Source organism: Archocentrus centrarchus, chromosome 1 (genome assembly GCF_007364275.1).
Source record: "Archocentrus centrarchus isolate MPI-CPG fArcCen1 chromosome 1, fArcCen1, whole genome shotgun sequence".
In the NCBI taxonomy this organism is placed as follows: Eukaryota; Metazoa; Chordata; class Actinopteri; order Cichliformes; family Cichlidae; genus Archocentrus; species Archocentrus centrarchus.
The window spans coordinates 5,243,821-5,259,831 of record NC_044346.1 but is presented as its reverse complement, the minus strand read 5'-3'; the positions used below and the strand labels follow the sequence as shown (position 1 = coordinate 5,259,831).

General features: G+C 40.7%; 1 long non-coding RNA gene and 1 pseudogene across 1 annotated transcript; both read right to left on the bottom strand.

The window, feature by feature from the left end:
* LOC115772139 (hemicentin-1-like) overlaps nt 1-1,608 on the bottom strand; it is a 64,740-nt pseudogene extending 63,132 nt beyond the window's left edge.
* Nucleotides 1,609-15,044: 13,436 nt separating this feature from the next.
* On the bottom strand, nt 15,045-15,915 carry LOC115780873 (uncharacterized). Its single transcript, XR_004019997.1, has 3 exons — nt 15,797-15,915; nt 15,630-15,687; nt 15,045-15,427 (listed from the first exon to the last, which is right to left on the bottom strand). It is a non-coding gene; the product is annotated as an uncharacterized LOC115780873 (long non-coding RNA).
* Nucleotides 15,916-16,011: the final 96 nt, after the last annotated feature.

Genomic DNA, 16,011 nt, shown 5'->3' with positions numbered 1-16,011 from the left:
TTACAGGCTTCAGCTCTGATCTGTTCACTGTTTAGATTGACATTTGTTTTCCAGTTTCCCCTTTATTGGAATAAAGCACTGAAGCACATGTGATATGATCTGAGCACATGGATTTAATCTGTAATGGACTAAAAGAAGGTCACAAATATTTGTATGTACAGCACACGATCTGATCTGTGAGACTTAAAACTAAATATCACTATTTGTTCAGATCCTGACATTCACATTTGTAGTGTTTCTAAAATATGATCATATTCTTTGGCAGTTGTTTATAGACTGCAACACACATTGTGGGCACTCAAAATTACACACAAAAAAACTGCACACATTAGTAAATCTTAGAGTTCCTCTTTTGATCATAAAATACATGTTTGAGATGTTTCTGACTTTCATTTCTCTCCACACATTTAGATCACATTAAAATGCCTCCATTGTCACATCCTAGGCTACCTCTGCTAGCACTGCTAATGTTAGCCAAACTACTCTGACATTGTGTGTTTGCAAAGTTACATCATACACTTTAGAGAAGGTTCTATGAATGTTCCTAGAATATAAGTTTTGGATAAGAATTTTCTTACTTTGTTTGAAAGCACTGAATGTGCTACTGGACATTTAGATCTGCACCCCTTACCATCCACCAATCAAAGAAGCATCTCTCAATACAACCGTTTTCAACTTTTTACCATGTAGTTTATAGTTTGCATCCAAATATCATGTCACATTTGACCTCTGATCTCACTTTTACTTTTATCTCACATCTGCCTTTATTTCATTGTTTTCTTCCACTTATCTGGGGCCGGGTCAGAGGGGCAGCAGCCTAAGCAGAGAAGCCCAGACTTCCCTCTCCTCAGCCACCTCCACCAGCTCATCCAGAGGGACCCCAAAGTGTTCCCAGGCCAGCAGAGAGATATAATCCCTCCAGCATGTCCTGGGTCTGCCCCGAGGTGAATTTAAAGTGTTGTTTATAAAAGCAAACATGTTATAAGAAATGTCTAAAGTTTAATAGTTTTTAAATGGTTCAGTATAGTTTGGGGAGGATGAGACATTTAACAATCTCAGAGTTTTCAGCTAAACCTGCTTCGTGGAATAGAGCCCTGAACTGAACTCATTATATTTTTGTTCATGTTTTCATGAACACGATGCACAATCTGCTCTTTCTCACATTTTGAACAGTCCTGAAAATGATTAAACTGTAAAAACCTACAAACTGTTGAATGTTATCAGTGCATATAAAACATTTCAAGATATCCAAGATGTTCAATTTTAGTGAGACAAAGATGAATGCCTGCTGCTGCAGAGCGTTAAGGACAGACAGTGTTTCACACAGCATCATTTTATACATGAAATCAAAAACACATTGACCTGAAAATAAATGAGTGAGTGAATTATATTTATTTCTGTCTCACTTTTGGTTACTCTGAGTAGAATTACCCTAAAATGTTCAAGGAGCTGTACAGTAGGCCTGCCTGTCACAGTGAGGAGAAGAAGAAATCCACTGATTGCTGTTATTAAACTCATAGCAGCTCCACTCATTGCTCTGTATGAGGCATTCAAATGTGTCTGCAAACTGATAACAAACACTGACAGCACTTTAATCTGCAATGCAGAAGTTCACTTTTCTCACATCGTCTCAAGTCATAATGCGATATACATGTGAAGGTGTTAAAAACAACACCCACTCTTCCTCCTCCTCCTCATTTACATGCTAAATGGGCTGGTTCTTATATAACACCTTTCTACTCTACTCATGCACTCGAAGCACTTCATACATATTTGCATATATCTAACATTCGCACTCCAATCAGGAGCAACTTGCAGTTCACCATCTTGCCTACAGATGCTTTGGCATGCAGACTGAAGGAGCCAGGAATCAAATTACCAGCCTTCTGATTAGTAGATGACCTGCTCTACCTGCAGAGCCACAGACATCCCTGAAAAGTTAGAGAGGAGAATGAGAACGATTTCATTTGACTCGACTCGTCTGTCATTTGTCTTGTAGAGAAAAGAGGAAATGAAAAAGGATCTCTGTGCACAGCAATGTTTAATCTTTGTCTCATTGATCTGGTGCACAAAGAACAACCTGCTGCTCAACATCAGCAAAACAAAGGAGCAGTTTTTGGTTGCTGGTTTTGTAAATGTTGTTCTCCCTGTCTGAGTTCACTCTGTCTCATTCATGTGCCTTCTGTACTATACTGTCTGTTATCATGCTTCGGTCAGTCTGCAGTGTCAGTTATCTGTTGCTCATTTCCTGTTTTACTTTGAAGTTGAGTTTCTCTTCATGTCTTCTGGCTGTTTTATTTCCTCCCTCTGTGATCGGCCTGATTGTTCTCTCTTTCAGAGTTCATATTAGCCAACAGACGGCTCACATTTAGTCGTACCTTTCCTGCTTTTATGTACATTTGAGTTTTCTCTGCATGACCACATTTCATCAAAACTTTTAAATGTGCACAACACTTATAAAAAAAGTATATTTACACAGATTATTGTATTTTGCATCCCACCCAACTATATATTTGATAATAGCGTAGCAGCCTGGAGTCCTGAATCTTTTCCTGTGTAGTGTGACGACCTGCTCTGCCCTCCTTTTGGCCTGTTTGTGTAGCAGGTAAGCACTGAAGGGGTACTGGGAGGATGTGAAGGAAGACACCTGAAAAACTTCAATTAAAAAATAATGACATTTAATCTATTAAAGAATCAGAAGATAATCACATGTACATGTGGGCAAATCTTGTTCAGGGAGGCACAGGCCTCCCCACCAGCTGCCTGTGCTCCCTTCCACAGAAGAGCACAGCTCTAAGCTAAACATAACAACTTTATACTACAAGCACTAACAATTAAATCATGACATGGTGTGGCAGGCCGCTTTAACATAACACCTGTAAAATATAATTAGAGATATCTTAGTTTACTAATACGTCTAGTCATGAATCAGTTTCAGATATCTGGACTGTAAGTGTGGTGAATCTGATTTTATGTTAAAAACAGCCTGCCATACACATGTCAGTTTTATTCTCTTTAGTAACAGAGAGTGATGACCTACACACACCCTTCCCTCCTCAGACACAGATGCACATGTTTTGGCAAAACCTTTAAGGATAAGATAAAAATATTCCTCTCTGAGACCAGGAAGGTCATAAACAAGATAAACATATCGCCCAAAGGCCGTGAAGTTGGTCTGGAACTATCTATCTGTCGCTCTCTGTCTAATGTATTATTTAATGATCTATTCTTTGGTTCAGCCACTGTTTATTAATTAATTTACTGGAGTTTACTTTTAAACATTTGTCACTTTATTCATTGGGTAAAAAATAAACCCCAACAACATCAATATAACAATATGGCACCTATTTTTAGAAGCAACATAACTTCAACTGAGCTTTACATTTAAAACAAAAGTCAAATATCCCTCCATCAGCTGCCTGTCATGTTCATCAGGTTTTGTTGACTGTGGCGTACAATCCACATGACGACTCTTCTGTTTCGTGACTTCTGCCTCTGAGAAACAGAGAAGGAAATTCAGTGATTTGGAGGATACGTCATGAATTCAGATCATTTCCATTATTTGTGAAGACGAAGAGCAAAAGCAGCCAACCTATTTCTTAATCATTTCATTTTAATGTTGTAGTGAGGAAAATGCCACTGTGTGAGGAGCCGCTCACCTCTTGGCTTCACTGCCTCTGTTAAATCTAACAGCAGTGTACTCGGCAACTTCCTGTTCCTCCGTGTGTCTGCGGGGCTGAGCTGCTCTCATGTTGGAGTAGAGAGGATCTGCCTGGTTGTTGAAGTGGATGCTGGCATACTGAAGATCATCCTGCTCCTGTAGCTGTCTCTGATCAGGTAAACACTGCTTAGGAAAAAATGATCTCAAATTATATCATAAAATGAATTTTACTTAAAGAAAGATTATCCAGCAGTATTTCTCAGTCAGTGTCAAACCAAAATGTAGCTTTTTTGGTCCAACAGCTGTTTTCACCTGTTCTCTGTGGTTTGTTTGGTCTTCAGATTCAGCAGATTCCTTGGACTTCCTCTTTTTTCTGGTTGTGAGAAATGATGAGGAGCAAAATGATGACATTCACAAACTGATAAAATCAAAGTTTATTTTGCAAACAATAATGAAACAGATCTGCTCACCGAATCCACAGGAAGACAGAGAAGACTATGACAGGCAGGAGAACAGCAGCAGTTACTCCAGCAGCTGCTAACCTCCCCACTCCTGTGGAAACAACGACCCAAAGAAATCACTGACAGCTCAGTTAGCATTACAACAACTGAGCACAGTGTTGGTTCATGCATGTGATGAAGTCAGGCTAAGCCACAGTCTCAGCAGATCAGCTGACATCAATGCCAGGTGACATCAGCTGATGTCCTTCTACACATCAGTGTCAAATCTCAGATCTCGTACTGTCGCACTGTTTAAGTTGCTTTAGTCTGCCTGCAGTTGCTGCACATCTGCAAACACCTTCACCCAAGTTCCTACTTCTCATTCTGTGTCTGACTTATGAAGATGAGGTCAGAGAGAAAGGTAACATTGTAGGATAAATGTTACTATGACTGAATTTAAGAAAGAATGCACTCTTTGAAGAAGAGCACAAGAACGTGGATGTACATGTGTGCACAGACAACTGTTATTGTGGATTGGTGGTATAAATAAATAAAACTGAACTGAATAAAGTTAAATCAGTGTCACTGATGAGACTACAGAAAGTAACACTGACTCTGTTGCTCTGTCGACAGATGTGCTGCACAGTCCTGCAGTGCAGTGTGCTGCAACAACTTCAACAACAATACTGCTGCACTTTTATCTGCATTAAACTGTAATTTTGACTGCATATTTACACAGACTCTACTACTGAGCTCATGGAGTGAGGAGGATACTTTGTGAAGAAAAGCCATCAGTCAAGTGAAGGTTAAGGTGTCGTATTGCCAGAAGAACTGAATCATCTCCACTGGCACAGGCCCAACAATACAGCCAGAGTTCTTCCTGAGAGCAACAGATGTTTATATACAGAAAAGCAACAGAGCAGATTTATATCACAGACAACAGAGATGATAAAAATTAAGAATGTAAACATGTGAGGAGTATGATCTTTGAGGGGTTCAAGCAGCTTCCAGCTGCTGCCAAAACTGGTAGAGAATACTGGTCAATCTACATCCTACCCTCAACTATGGTCACAAGCTTTGGGTAATTACTGAAAGAATAAATACAAGCAGCAGAAATGAGCTTCATCTGAAGGGTGGCTGGCCTCTCCCTTAGAGACAGGCTGAGGGGTGCAGACATTCAACTCAAAGTAGAGCTGCTGCTCCTCCACATTGAAAGGAGCCAGTTGAGGTTATTCAGAAAACTGACTAGGATGCCTCCTGGGCGCGTCTTGGGTGAGGTGTTCTGGGCATATCCTACTGGGAGGAGGCCCTGGGGCAGACCCAGGACACGCTGGAGATATTTTGTCTCTCTGCTGGCCTGGGAACACCTTGGGCTCCTCTTGGATGAGCTGGAGGAGGTGGCTGGGGAGAGGGAGGTCTGGGGCTTGGCTGCTTAGGCTGCTACCCCTTCAACCAGGCTCCAGATAACCGGAAGAAGATGGATGGATGGATGGATGGATGGATGGATGGATGGATGGATGGATGGATGGATGGATGGATGATTACCTGCCACAACAGTCAGCTCTAAGGTGGAGTTCTGATATCCTTTGCTGTTCTGGGCGACACAGTAATAACTCCCACTGTGTTCAGGTCTGATGTCAGTGATGGTGAAGTTCTGTCCTGATGCTTTTGGTGAGTCTTCATCCTCCTTGTACCAGGTGTAATTAGCTGCTGGGTTAGCATCACTGCTGCAGGTCAGAGTCACTGAGCTGCCCTCCTTGATTTCACCAGTGGGACTCACTGACACAGTAACAGCTTTGGGAGCATCTGGAGGAAATAACATGAAAATGAAAAAGGAAATTGGATTATTATTGTGTTTGTGTAATACTAGTATTTTTCATATGTCTGTTCATAACGTACTGATTCTCCTCATTATTATGTTTGGTCGTCTCAAAATTGCCGTTATTGGATTTCAACTTCTTGTATAAAGTGAGGAAAACACTTGTAGAGCTTCCTTCAACATTTCCAGTAGAGTCACATGAGAATTTTCTGTTTACATTTTGATCTTTTTCTCATGTACAAATACTTTTTACATACTGAGAGTATCAAAAAAAGTCTTTTTCATTATTCTGGACAACTGGTCAAACTGACAAGTTCCTACAGAAGTTGCTCTAATAGTCACAACAGGATGGACCAAGCTCCTGTTTTCTGACTGCTGGGATGGCGTTCTTCTTGTTAAGGGTATGATACCTAACATCAAACATACTGCTGATTAGTGGCTTCATTTAGTTCCACTTTTCATTTTTCAAGCAGAAGTTTACAGGTCTATCAGTACAAGTACAGTCTTTTTTATACTGTTGTCTTTTTGGTGTAACCTGTTAATTATTCTTCTTTGATTAGAGACAGCTCCTTCATGCTTCTTCATGGAAATTGATTTTAGACATTTCCCAAAATAATTCAGTTTTGCATCAATCTAGATAATTATGTTAGACACAGGAGCAATCATCACTATAAGAAGCCACTGCAAAACCTCTGTATGAAATGCCCAAATCAAGAGTCATGCATTTATTATAAGTATGACAAAAATCCCTGTGCTCTGTTTTCTCTGTGGTTTGGTCACTAAAAATGTGATGATAGCCAAGCCAACTTTATTTATAAATCACTTTAAAAACAGCAACCACTGAGCAAAGTGCTGAACATGGGAACAAAACACACCAGCACAAGAGAAAATACAATAGACAGAAAATAAAAGCACCCATAAAATACACAGTCAAACATGAGTAAAAAGTCATGTGCTCTCTCTTCTATGTTCCAGTCAAAAGCTGTGAGGCAGCATTTTGGACCAGCTGAAGACGAGACATGGAGGACTGACTAATACCAACACATAAAGAGTTACAGAATCCATCTGAGTTATAATAAAGACACGAATCACTGCTTTAAAGTGATCTTTTAACTGTTTATGTATTTTCTGCAGCTGTCTCAGGTGAAAGAAACTAGATTTCACCACTGCACTGATCTGACCCTTCAACCTAAAACTCTCATCATCATAAAACCCAAGTTTGTGGCAGTAGGCTGTGACAGTAGAGGCAAAATGACCTAATGAGACAAATGAGCAGGACAGTGGGATCCATATGTGTTCAAGTCAATTCAGTGTTATTAAAGAGGATTTACTCACACGTCACATCAACAGAGATGGATTCAGATGTTCTCCTGCCAAGCTTATTCTCAGCTGTACAGTAAAACTCTCCAGAGTCAGAGGATCGGATGGAGCTGAAGGAGAGCTGCTGTTCATTACTGAGAGGTGTTTGACCATCCTTCTTGTACCAGGAGAGTTTAGCTGCTGGGTTAGCATCACTGCTACAGGTCAGAGTCACTGAACTGCCCTCCACTATCTCTCCAGAGGGACTCACTGACACAGAGGGAAGCTTTGGAGCATCTGGAGGAGGAAACATGAACATATGAAACTTTTTATTTACAAATTGTGGTTTTGATTTTAAAGTAAAGCATATTTTAAATGTACAAGAATTTATGGAAACACAAAGTGGAGCTTCATTTCCTGCTGTTTTACAAATCAGACAGGTTTTATGAATTTAAGTGATGCTGCATACAGTAGATCTTACCTGACACAGTATGTTCTCCATATTTAATTGTGTAATTTCATGTTTAAAAACCACTAATTATTGGTCATGTTGGTAAGCTGAGTCAGACCCACATAAAGAACTATGTTACTTTCTAGACTAGATTCAAAATCATTTCACTTCATTGTTGGAAAAAAGTAAAGTTGGATTTAGTTGCTCATATTTGGGAATTCGTCTACAGTGTTTTTCAGTAAATGTTTGCTCCCACTGATGATGGTGAATACAGGCCAAGTGGAATTACAACAATAAAACAGAGGACCACCTCCACAGGAACACCTGGAGGCAGGTGTGGCTGGAGGTCCAAAACATCACCAACTACAAACCATCCAATGCTGTGGATGCTGTGCTGGTGGATGAGCTGAACTGCTCTGAATATCTCAGAGCCAAATATCAATGAAACTTCCTCTTTTTCAAACAGCAGCACTTTCAATCAACAAGACACTCAGAGTTCCATGTAGTTAACATACAGGGTCGTATGTTCAGGCTGCAGATGGTGGAGTGTTTGTGAAGGCTGTTGAGTAAACTCACACACTGATGGAGAGGGAAACGACTCGTGTCCTTTTAAAGCACAGGAAATGAAGTCTGCAGGATCAAATGAAGACTGGATAGAAGAAGATGTTTGATTCAAAATGTTTCGCCCATTCCTGATCCAGACATAGGAAGGATGATCAGGCAAACAGCTGCTGTGACATCTCAGCTGTACCTGGGTATAACCCTGTAGGTGCTGTGATGTGATTACCTGCACCTGGAGAGCTGCATACATGTGGAAACAACAGAAACACAGTTTATGTTCTTAAAGTACATGCAGATTAGACCTGGAACCAAATCATTCATTTAAATAAAATGTTACCTCTGAGAGTCAAAGTGACTCCAGGTGAACCAGTATATCCACCATCTGGTTGGTTTGTTATGAATCTGAACTTGTACTCAGCTGAGTCGCTCTCTCTCAGGTCTGTGATTCTCACAGTGCAACTCTGCCCAGAACAACGATACTCCACTCGTCCTTTATAGTCTGAGTCTGATTTTAGATCCACAGGTTCTTTGTTAGTGCCTTTAGTAAACCACAATTTCTGTTGAACTTGATAATATGTACTGTATGGATATGTGTAGCTGCAGTGTATTTCTACTGTTGATCCTTTTACAGCACAGATCTGAGTAGAAGTGTAAGTCACTCTCCAGCCATTCTGACCCTGTACCACTGTAACACAGAGCACAGCAGAAACCACAGTCACTATTAAAGACCTTCAGCTAGCAATGAAGTCAAAGGTCAAAGTGAACGATGCTCAAATTGTCAAGATGTTATCCACCTTTCCTGTTTTCCAACCAATCAGAAGGCTCCATTCTCTCACCTCATTAGTTCCTCTGCAGATTCACTACGTTCAGTCTTTGCCTGTTTATGAATTTGTAATAACTTCCTGTCTCATTATCTTTTCTGTTTTTGTACTTGAGGAACTTCCACTGACCTGCGTCTCAACTTCCTGTCTCTCTGTCACACATGTAGGTGTGTGTTTTAAAGAATGAAAGTTTGGTTATTTTCACTGGAATATTCATAAAATAGACATTTACACTTTTCTGTCGTTAGTTTGTTCAAGAGTTTCCAGCTTTTTGACAATAAGTGTTTGATGCACTCGTCTCTCTGTTCACACTGTAGCTGTGAAACCCAAAGAAAAGCAGAACAGACTTAAAGAGAAACTGTTTACAGCAGATACTCTATAAAGAGTAGATAACAATGAGCTACTGACAACTGTGTGTGTGTGTGTGTGTGTGTGTGTGTGTGTGTGTGTGTGTGTGTGTGTGTGTGTGTGTGTGTGTGTGTGTGTGTGTGTGTGTGTGTGTGTGTGTGTGTGTGCGTGTGTGTGTGTGTGTGAAAAGGCAATCATAGCAGAGTACAGAAACTTTGTTCACTATATAGACTCAACTCTGATTTTCAGCCTGATTTTAGAGGCTTAGTTCAACTTTCCTTTGCTACATTCCTCTTTTCAAACAGTGAATGTAAATGTAGACAAACAGTACCTGACACAGAGAGAAGGATGACGGCAAATCCTCTCACTGCTGCAGTTAAAATCATAGCTGCTCCTCTCATCTGTCTGCGTGACTTCAGAGACAATAAAACATGTGAGCAGATAAATAAAGTATCCAGGAATCAGACGCATCAATAAACAATTCTACTTACAAAGCTGAAGGTCATTGTCTAAAGATGTCTCTCTGCTGTGGTCTGCAGGCACAAGACGGAAATCTAACTGCTTAAATACACCAGCTTCCTTCCTGTTCACAGCATTAATGTGCACACTGAGCCAAACACAAGAAAACACTGAAGGTAAAATAAGGTTGTGTTGATGGTCGTACTTCTTGATATAATGATTTGAAGAGAGCAGAGTGAATGATGAGCTGTGTGGTCTGTTAGTGGTAAACCTCTGCTGACGTGGATAACCTCTGACCACACACACACACACACACACACACACAGTCTGCACCATGACATCCATTTGAGCTGTTTAGCTTTACAGCTAACAAATCATGAATGTGAAGCTGAACTCTGAACTGATGTACTTTCTCCAAAGGATGATCATCATAACATCAAAGATATCAAGATCCTAAAAACTACTATTAATCCACTGTGATTAACTACAGTGGTGTGCACTGGAAAATAATGATGGTGTTATTCTCAGCATGTGCTTTTTACTTCTTTAATTTGTGTGAAATGATTCTTCAAAGCACCCGTGGCCATGAATGGGGTCAGCGGCTAAGAGCATGGATGGAACGATGGATGCAGACAGTGGAGTGAGCGCTCAGGACTGAAGCAGCAATACTAACGTTTCACCACTAGAGGGCACTGAAACACCAGAGACCGCAGAGAGAAAAATAAAAACACATTTTATGGTTGGAACCAAAACTGCTTTTTTCACAATGGATTTTTCATTAATGGAGCAGTAAGATGAAGAAGTACCAGTTAAGGTCCTCTTCAACAGATGGTTTGAAAACAAGCCCTTATTTAAAGACTCTAACCCTTCTTTAAGGTGTCTTTTTCAAAAGAGCTTAAAATGTCTTTATTCCATGTTGTGAACATCAGTTTCCAAGAAAAACTAAACTGAAGTGATGCTGGACTGAATGACTCTGTGATTGGTCAGTGATTCTCAGAGGACCATCTTCTCCCGTTTTCAATGACCTGAACATGATCTGCATACTGAGAGTCTTCTCTGGTGTCCTCAGGAAGTGAAGGATTTTAGCCGTGTTGGCTGCATTCAGGACCGCAGAGCTTCGATTCAGAGTGATCTTTAAAGCTGTTGCACTGAGATGCCTTTCTGCTGTGATCTGCAGGCTAAAGAAGGAAATCAATCTATCATAGAGCACCAACTTCCTTCCTGTTCACAGCATTGATGTGCAAGATGGGTCAAATGCAGATGGACAGGAGCCGAGCTGCCTGCTTCTAAATTCAGATAAAACTGAAATTCTTGTACTCGGCCCCACAAATCTTAGAAACATGGTGTCTAACCAGATACTTACTCTGGATGGCATTACTTTGGCCTCCAGTAACACTGTGAGAAATCTTGGAGTCATTTTTGACCAGGATATGTCCTTCAATGCACATATTAAACAAATATGTAGGACCGCTTTTTTGCATTTGCGCAATATTTCTAAAATTAGAAACATCCTTTCTCAGAGTGATGCTGAAAAGCTAATTCATGCATTTATTACTTCTAGGCTGGATTATTGTAATTCATTATTATCAGGCTGTCCTAAAAGCTTTCTGAAAAGCCTTCAGCTGATCCAAAATGCTGTAGCTAGAGTACTGACAGGGACTAGAAAGAGAGAGCATAATTCTCCCATATTGGCTTCTCTTCATTGGCTCCCTGTTAAATCTAGAATAGAATTTAAAATTCTTCTCCTCACATACAAGGTCTTGAATAATCAGACACCATCTTATCTCAAAGACCTCATAGTACCGTATCACCCCAACAGAGCACTTCGCTCTCAGACTGCTGGCTTACTTGTGGTTCCTAGGACACTTAAGAGTAGAATGGGAGGCAGAGCCTTCAGCTTTCAGGCTCCTCTTCTGTGGAACCAGCTTCCAGCTTGGATTCGGGATACAGACACCCTCTCTATTTTTAAGATTAGGCTTAAAACTTTCCTTTATGATAAAGCTTATAGTTAGGGCTGGATCAGGTGACCCTGAACCATCCCTTAGTTATGCTGCTATAGGCCTAGTCTGCTGGGGGGTTCACATAATGCACTGTTTCTCATTCACCTTATTTACTTTGTTTATACTCCACTCTGCATTTAATCATTAATTGATATTAATCTCTGGCTCTCTTCCACAGCATGTCTTTCTCTCCCCTCAGCCCAACCGGTTACGGCAGATGACTGCCCCTCCCTGAGCCTGGTTCTGCTGGAGGTTTCTTCCTGTTAAAAGGGAGTTTTTCCTTTCCACTGTCGCCAAGTGCTGCTCATAGGGGGTCGTTTTGACTGTTGGGTTTTCTCTGTATTATTGTAGGGTCTTTACCCACAATACAAAGCGCCTTGAGGTGACAGTTTGTTGTGATTTGGCGCTATATAAATAAAATTGAATTGAATTGAATTGAATTGAATTGAATTGAATTGAATTGAATTGAGCTCAGTTTCAGAATATGTGAGCAAATTTGCAGAAAAACAAAAATTGGATTGGATTCTTCTTAAAGTCTAACAGATTAAAGTGTCACCATGGATCATCTGAAAGAGTTTGAACCCCCCCTCATTGGGGCCCCAAACAGAATCTTACATGAGGCCCACAAAAAGCTGTAAATGGGTGAGGTGAGAGCAGTGAAAGATGAGCTGTACACTCTGCCACACTGATGCAGCTCTGCTCTTTGACTCACACTCACTGATACCATTACATCCATTTTAGCTGATTTAGTTTGACTTTGAGCAAACAACATAAAAACATTTAAAATAGGACAGGAGCTGATAAACTGTCCTAATCTATGCTGGAGGATGATTGGCTAATACTGGAGGCTCAGCAACTCCTGAGGCACCTTCAGCTGTACAAAAGTGAGCTCGTGGTTGTGGAAGTGCGTCTTAAATATTGTGCGTCATGTGATCTTTACTGCTGTTTTTAACCCACGTGAACGATGACACAGAAGAGTCCAAACACATCCTCAGTATTACATGGTCAGTGTGAAGTAAAACTGGAGGAAATACTCATGTTCTCCACATTTAATCTGAATGTAAAGTGAGGAGGAGATCAAAGAGTCTCAGAAATGTGATGAAGCTCGACGCCGTTTACTGCAGTCTGTGCACTTTTCTCTGATCACTAAATAATCCATCACAGATGATGACATTTAATCCTCATCTGTCTGCGTGACTTCAGACACAATAAAGCATGTGAGCAGGTAAATAATGTATCCAGGAATCAGACACATCAATGAAGAATTGTACTCACAAAGCTGAAGCTCATTTCTAAAGATGCCTCTCTGCTGTGGTCAGAAGACAGAAATCAGGTTAGTGAAACCAGACGTTCTTCCTCTTCACAGCATTAATATGCACAATGAGCCAAATGCAAGTTAACACTGAGGTAAAAACAATGTTGTGTTAATGATCACGGTGCTTTGAAATTCTTCATATAATCTGTGTGAGAACGTCATGAAAGGTGAGGTGTGGTTCCATAACAAAGTTTGTGCAGTAAAGCCTGAAACTGCAACACTAAAGTTTCATCAGTGAAAAAAATCAGAGAAACTGAATCAGGACCATCCATTCTTCCACCGTGCTGTGGGGGCAGCAGAGAAACCCAGACCTCCCTCTCCACAGCCACCTCCTCCAGCTTATCCGTGGGAACGCCGAGGCATTCCCAGACCAGATATAATTTCTCCAGCATGGATCTGCACCGAGCCCCCCCCCCCAGTAGGATGTGAACACCTCACCCTAGAAACAATAGGGAGGCATCCTAGTCAGAATCTCGAACCACCTCAACTGACTCCTTTCAGTGTGGAGGAGTAGCAGCTCTACTCTGAGCCCCTCCCAGGTTGCTGCACTCCTCACCCTATGAATCAGGACCATTTTATCAGTCATCACTTACATTTAATCTTGGTGCTTTCTTCACAGGGTTTTGTTGGACCTACTTACATTTTAATTGATTTATTGATAATCATACAGATATGTGGATTAAAGAAGCATACTCACTTCCCAAATACTTTTTACATATTGTATCAAACTCTCCAAAAATGAAGTGTTTATTGGAGTGAGTTCATGCTTGGAGAATCCAGAGAGAGGGCAGTGGGTGGAATAGTCAGGGATCCTAAGACTGTGGGAACCATTGGAGGGTGGACAGGCAGGTGAGACTGAGAGGTGAGTATTTAAGCAGTTCTTTCCAGAAAAGGTGGACCAGCTTGACAGAAACAGGTAAGGGATTCTTGTATGTAGTGAACTCTTCAGCCATCTGGGAGTAACTAGAAAACAAAGATGTTAGCATGGGCAGAAAACACAAGAGCCACAGAGGAGCCTGATTACTGCTCTGCTACTGATGACAATCTGCTGCAGAGTGGGTGCTTGAGCTGGTCCCTAAGTTCAGGTAGGTGATGACCTTGAAGAGGAACAGGTGTGACAACTGAAGAGCAGGAACAGGAGCAGAAATGGAAAACAATGATGTGACATAAATAGGAACAAATACATGGACCAAGTCATGAAAAAACTGGAATGTGTAGTGTCTGAAATGCCTATGCGAAACTGCATGTATGTTGTCTCCTAAAGGTGTAGGAAAATTCCAGCAAGAGGCCTTCTCAGGTTTGGGAGCTCATCTTCACTGTTTATCTTGACCAAAAAAGGAAAGTTGTAAAACTGAGGATTCTCTCTATTTTGACATTTTCTTTTTATAATAAATCTTATGTTATTCTATAAAGACTGTGTTGACCAAGAATTCCTTCAAACACAAGATCATGGCATCAAGATCAAGAAACCACAAATGATAGAAAAAAACCCCTCTGAGATATGACAGAAATATCCCTCTGGGGTCTGCAGGGACCTCAGCTGGTAGGATGATGGTTAATACAAACACAAACACACTGAAACTGTATTTGTCTTTATTACCAGAAAATACAATTTGAAAAATAAACACAAAAATAAAAGCTAAATTTAACTTTGTAGGAACCGTGTGGAAAGGCCCGTGGATTCAGTACCAGGGTTTCATGAGGAATGAAAATACCAACATCCACGGGGTAGATACCAAATAAAACAGAAAGCAGCAAAGCATAAAAATATGAGGAGTGAGCGCAGAGCAAAGTGAAGGAAAACAGACAGAGGAAGAGACAAGACTGTGTCCACACAGGGCTGGACACAGGAAATGGAGAACAACTCCTTGGATCATGGGACAAAGCCCGGGTAAAGAGTTCTCAGCACTTTCTCTGTGATTTTCTGCATTTATTTCTTAGAGTGTGAGCTCTGTGGGTTTCTCTGTGATGACATTAGATTGGCTGCATGTGGAAAAACACCCCAGGCTGTTCATCACACCATTTATAAAAGAAAAAGGAGAAAGGGGACAATTCTGGAATTTTTTAGCTTATTAGCAAATGTTTTAGTCCACAGAAAATATCAAACTGGGCTGAATGTGACCCTTGACCTGCAGTGACACCCCTGCTGTGACCTGAGTGGACTTCACAGCTAGTCTTCCTCCTCGTCATCCGTCTGTGCTGCAGTTACAGCCTTTGAGGATGAATCAGGAATCATTCAGGATCAGAGTGTACCTAATGGAGAAAGATGAAGTGCTGAGACTGGAAGAGCTTCATTCATCAAACATGCACATGGATTTAATAATAAATCATTTGTCAAGCCTCACTAGCTCCTGATGCAATTATTTCCATCATATCCTATCAATAATCAATCATCTTTTCTTGTGCATCAAAAACTGTTTTATTGTAATTGCAGTGTAAGTTTTTATGAGCTCACCTCAGTCATCTCTACAGGTTCATTTGGTTCAGCTTTTAAGATGATACGTTTCTTCCTCCTGGATATAATAAAGCAGCAACAAATTCAGTATAAATGTAACGAAGGACTTTGAAACTAAAGGTGTGAAGAAGAAAATAAAAGAGGGTGAAGTCTTTGTATTGTTTTACCTCATCCACAGACTCAAGACAAGCAGAGGAATCAGGATCAGGACCATCAGAGTCAACCTGATGATATTGATGATCATTATTACTGAGTTCCCTAAAAATGAGACCAACACATGGCAGAGATTTCTTAGCAGTGACATTAGACTGAGAAATGTTTGCATTTGCCAGCTGATGCTGTTACTCATGTATTGTCATCATCTACTCAAGCAATAGTTTTT